The sequence below is a fragment of the Podarcis pityusensis genome (assembly GCF_964106645.2).
Source record: "Podarcis pityusensis genome assembly, chromosome: 6".
NCBI lineage: Eukaryota > Metazoa > Chordata > Lepidosauria > Squamata > Lacertidae > Podarcis > Podarcis pityusensis.
This window is the reverse complement of record NC_138030.1, coordinates 27839598-27844702: the sequence shown is the minus strand read 5'-3', so window position 1 is coordinate 27844702 and position 5105 is coordinate 27839598. Positions and strand designations below refer to the sequence as shown.

General features: G+C 43.1%; 1 long non-coding RNA gene across 1 annotated transcript; it reads right to left on the bottom strand.

The window, feature by feature from the left end:
- Positions 1–2423: 2423 nt before the first annotated feature.
- LOC308479007 lies at positions 2424–4368 on the bottom strand. The gene is made up of 2 exons (XR_013987418.1): positions 4036–4368; positions 2424–3048 (listed from the first exon to the last, which is right to left on the bottom strand). It is a non-coding gene; the product is annotated as an uncharacterized lncRNA (long non-coding RNA).
- Positions 4369–5105: the final 737 nt, after the last annotated feature.

Here is a 5105-nt window from a genome sequence, read left to right as displayed (position 1 = left end):
GCCAATGGACTTAGGAGAAACTTACAGAGGGCTGCTGCTGCCTGAGGGCAGTCACCTCAGTTTGCCTAATGATAGGACTGGCCCTGAAGCATTTTGTCACACTGAGAGCACCCGGACCCCTAAGAGGCAGACATGGGGTTTTTCTCCCACCTGAGGTTCCCGTTGTTTCTGTGGCAGGGCTCTTGTGCTTTTAACAACTGAACAACAAGCAGAAATTCAGTTGATGAAACTCTCTCCACTACAAAAGGGCTGATTCCTCATCCCTAGGTATCATTTTTGGTCAGATGTTATCAGACTGAAGATCACTGACCACAGGGAAAGAAGCAGGAGTCCAGCAGAACTGAGAAACAGCTGAAGAATAATACAGCTAGATGTTATCCTGGAATGCATACATTGAATAATTTTTATAATTGCCATATGCATAATTGGCAGAGAATGGGAAGCCCTTCTTATTTCCTTATATTTCTTTTTTAACCTTACTTTTATATGAACTTTAACTGAGAGGGTTCACTCTTCTGTGTGTTGAAGTTATACAGTAATTGTGATAGAGGGCCTTGTATCCTCTTTCTCTTCTTTTCTCCGTTCCGTATCTTTCCCCCTTTCCTTTTTTCTTTCCTTTTAAAACTGATTACAGGTGTAACAAGAGTCCAGCTCACATCAGCTGCAGCCAGTGGTCAGGGATGATGAAAACTGTAAGCCAAAAACATCTAGAAGGCCACAGAGAAGAGAAAGAATATGATATCTACCTTTTAGGTTTGATAATTAGCAGGACAAAACTGAGGGTTTTGCTTTTAAATTATACAGGTTTTGGTATTTTTATGAGAGTCTGGGAATGTCTGTGGTATGACTGGTAACCCTCCCAAGCTCATTTTCATCAGATTGTGTTAATCATTGCTACCCCTTCCTGCCACAGACATATCAGTTCAAATGGAGGCAGCTTTTAGGCTGCAATCCTCTACCAGCTTACCTTGAAGTAAGCCCCATTGCACTGTTAGTGCCTCCTGTTAGTGCCTGGTACCCTACGAAAATGCATGCATGTGAATCTTTGAAATTTGGTGGGTGCCGACATGCGCATGTGAATGCTGACAATCCCAGGTGCATTTTGTGACTATCCAAAGACAGAGATGTTGCCCCATTTTTCAGATGTACATGAGTAGATGCTGACAATCGTTTTTAGTAGATATTCACTGGTGTGTCAATGGAGTTTTTGAGACTTTCACAAAACTTACCTGGGATTCTCAACATTCCCATGTCAATGTTGATATTCTTCGTATTTCAGATATTCACAGATGGTATGTGTGAGACGCATAACATGCAAGGCAAGATCTACACCAAGGCTAGGAATCTTGGAGGATTAGGAGAGGACTTTAGTGTCCCCTAGCTCTCTTCTACACACACACCAAGACATTTATAGCTATCCTGGTGTCCAATATTACGGCTGTGATTTACAGCCTCTCTCCTCCCTTCTCCCCCCGCACCATAGGATTACACAAGCATGTGTGTCTAGCCAGCAGTTGACCCAAGGACATCAACAAACTAAAATAGATGACTCCTTCTTCCTGTTTGGTGCTGCTTGACAGCACCAAGAAAAGAGCTCCAAGTTGAGAATGGCTTTATATAAATTAAAGGACATGCCATTTAAAGTCAGAAGTTTCAGCAGCTACATTGGATCCACAAGATGACAGAGAGAAGAGGCGAGTGAGAAAACACCTTTTTATTTGAGCAACAAATGGCCAAAAAAAGATAAAAGCAAGTTGCAAAAGCAGTGTGACTGATCTTAAATGCAGTAAGTCCCACTGAAGTCAGTGCATGACTTTTTCGTAAATACTATATACACGTTTAACATCAGGCTACTGGTGGGGAATAGGTCAAACTAGAAGCTTGATGTTTGCCCAGCTAAGCTGAGGGTTTTGTGAAACAAAGAGTTGTGAGATTTTATTGTGAGATTTTATTGTAGCTGGTTTACAAAACAGTCTGGCATATGGGCAAAGGCAATTAAATTACACACAGTTCAAAGGCACGCAACACAGCCAAATATTTCAGCTTGATACAGTGGAATTTTTTTCCAACTAGGAAAATTTCCAGCCAGGAAATATACAGAAGCTCAAATGATTCATTTTAGGGGATTGTGCCATGCCCGGTGCCCTGAGGCTTCTGAAGGTAGAGCGCAGATAATAGAGCAGCAGAAGATTAGAAGAATTGGAGGTAACTAAACAGATGTCAATTCAGGTCAAATTCAACGCTGGCACCTAGCGGCTAACATATTCGGCAATGACCCAGCTGAGAACAAGCCCTAACAAATGATTAGATTTACAGTAAATACACTTGCATGTTTACATTGCTTTGACATTCTTTTGAATGTAAAGTGATTCAGACATTTTCTAAATAAATAGATAAATAAGTATTTGTGCCTTTTGAGGATGTATAAATGTACAATTTATCTCACGTATGGCAATAAATAAATCTGCCACTCAATACAATCTTTAGAAAGGTCATCTTTAATATTTTATTTTTCATTAATTTGGGAATATGAAACAGAGAATCTTTTCTATTACAGTAATGAGTAACGGATCATTCAGTGCCAACATGGCTTCCAAAACAAGTTCAATCTCCTCAGGTAGAGTTACCCATCATTAACTGAGTACTGCCAGTGTTAATTTCCTGGGGTTCTTCCTACAGAAGGGTAGCAATAGTAGAAATCAAGAATATCTCTTAGCTATGGGTCAGCAAGAAGGAAATTCGACCTTTAAATTTTCCATTTCATCCAGCACAGGGAGGAAAGTGTGTGTCATACAGAAACATTGCTCCGATCTGTCTGGATGTAATAGCATACCTTCCAAGATGACCCGGCCCAAGTCTGGGACACCATCTTCCAAGGCCACATTCCTTTGTGAGTCACATGACCCATACAAAGTTGCAGCACCCAAAACACTTTTTTGGGAGGGGGAACAGCACCCCAAAATGCACATTTTGGGGCACTGTGCAAGATCACAGTATGCATGCACATTCAACTGCCTAACGGTGTCCATGTCACCCAGAAGATCTCAGCTGCAGAGATAAGAAAAGAAGAGTCATTTCATTGTCTGAAGAGGTCACTTTCTGGCTCACATGGAGAAGCTGTTTTCAGTGCAGCCCACTGACAGAAGTGCACAGCTGTATTGAGGCAGTACCGGGTGTTGAAATTTTGTGCCCCCTAACAATTTTGCACCTGGCTCAACCACCCCTGTGGGCTCTCCCCGTGCCACTGACGTATGGTAATACCTGTTCCGACCTGAGACACCATCACATCAGTCACACCCATCGTCACATTCCCCTCCCCATTAAAACTGGGGCACTTCATGCAAAACAGGATCCCTTTGCTACACCGTTGATGACCACCAAAGAATAGACAGCAGAAAACAAACAAACCCTTACTACAGCAGAAGGCTTTAAAATCGATTCATCTGACTGATGGACCGATTTATAGTTTGATTACAGATTAAAACTAAAGCTCTGATTAATCAGACTCAGCCATCTGGGCTCTTCTGAGTGTCACAACGAGGACACTACACAGATAACGAGGGAGAAAAGTCTATCCCACAAGCACGGGAAACAGACAGTAGATGCTTAACAAAAGTATCCCCTCCCATCTGTTTCCACAACCAGAACACCCTTGTTCTCTGTCAGCTCCCTGCATCAAATTACATTCTTGTCCGCTCAAGTTCTCTGTGGAACTTTCTGCTCCATATTGTGGGGAACAGAGGAATGAGCCTGCTAGGGTTAGTGGCTATTGCAATTCCACATCTGCCAGTACTGAAAGGAAAGGAATACATTGAAATATTTATTAAAACATTTATCCTTTGCATGTTTCTAAATTGACTCCAAGTAGATTTAGGTAGCAAATCCAAAGCATTAATAGTTATGTATTTATTTCATTTATATCTTAACCTGCCTTCAAGATGTTCACAGAACCATACACGGTCCCTCTCCTGAACCACACCGCCACTTTAATCTCACTGCAAGCCCATTGAGGTATGTTAGGATGAACAAGAGTACCTGGTCAAAGGTCACCCAGTGAGCTTCATGGCTGCATTCAAACTCTGGTTTTCCCAGTCCTAGTCTAGTATAACTAGTCTCTGAACATGCTGGTTGTCTCACAGATAATGTGGCACAAACGTCTCTTAATGGGCTAAAAGCCATCGATCATCTTCCACCAGCTTGGAGAAGGAGACTGGTTGTCCTCAAGGGCTGATCACACCCATCGGCTCCACCCCACCTTCTTAATGGCTTAATGGAGTATGTTACCTAACACTGAGACTGGGATTTGTTTTAATAAACAGTCAGATCACTAGTAGAGCAAAACATTCAAGGCAGTGTACTGATGCAACAAATTCCACTCTGCAATTGCAAAATGGAAAGCCTTGGAGAGATAGTCGAAGAAGAGCTGGGGGAAATTGAAGACAGAGAGCAACCAGCAGTGGACAACATGATGGGGCTCTGGGGCTCACCTGACCTCAAACCAACTGAGTCACTGCAGCACACCTGGATAGAAAAGGTGAGGGTGTGGCAACAGCAGAGAGACTGGCACAGTGCAAATGCACCAGCAGGAATAATAGAACTGCAGAATCCTCCATTGCAGGAATCTCAACTAAAGCAGCAATGACAGGTGTCCATCCAAACTCTGTTTAAAAACCTGCAAGGAAGGAAAGTCCACCACCTTCTGAGGGAGTCCATTCCACGTGCCCCTCCATCTCTGCTGCAATGGCAGAAGCAGCCAGAGGTCAGGCAAGCAGTGCAGCCCCACCACGCTGTCTGCTGCTGGGAGCAAGGCACTGAGTATATGGACAGCTGTGTCAAACGTCTCCTCACTCCTATTTTGTACTCCAGCATTGTGACCACAGGATATGACCCAAACACATTGTACTAAGCTCACAGTCCAAATAGATCAGGGAAGGATGACCAAGTAAGTACAGGATGCCAACTGTGCTGTGCAAATGCTGTAGCAGCAGCGGTGGACATGCTTTGCAGTGGTGCTTCATGGAGGGAGCCTCCCAATTTAGTTTGATTATACACCAAGTATCCAATGACATGCATTCTGACTGGAGGTGAAACATGATTATGAGAAG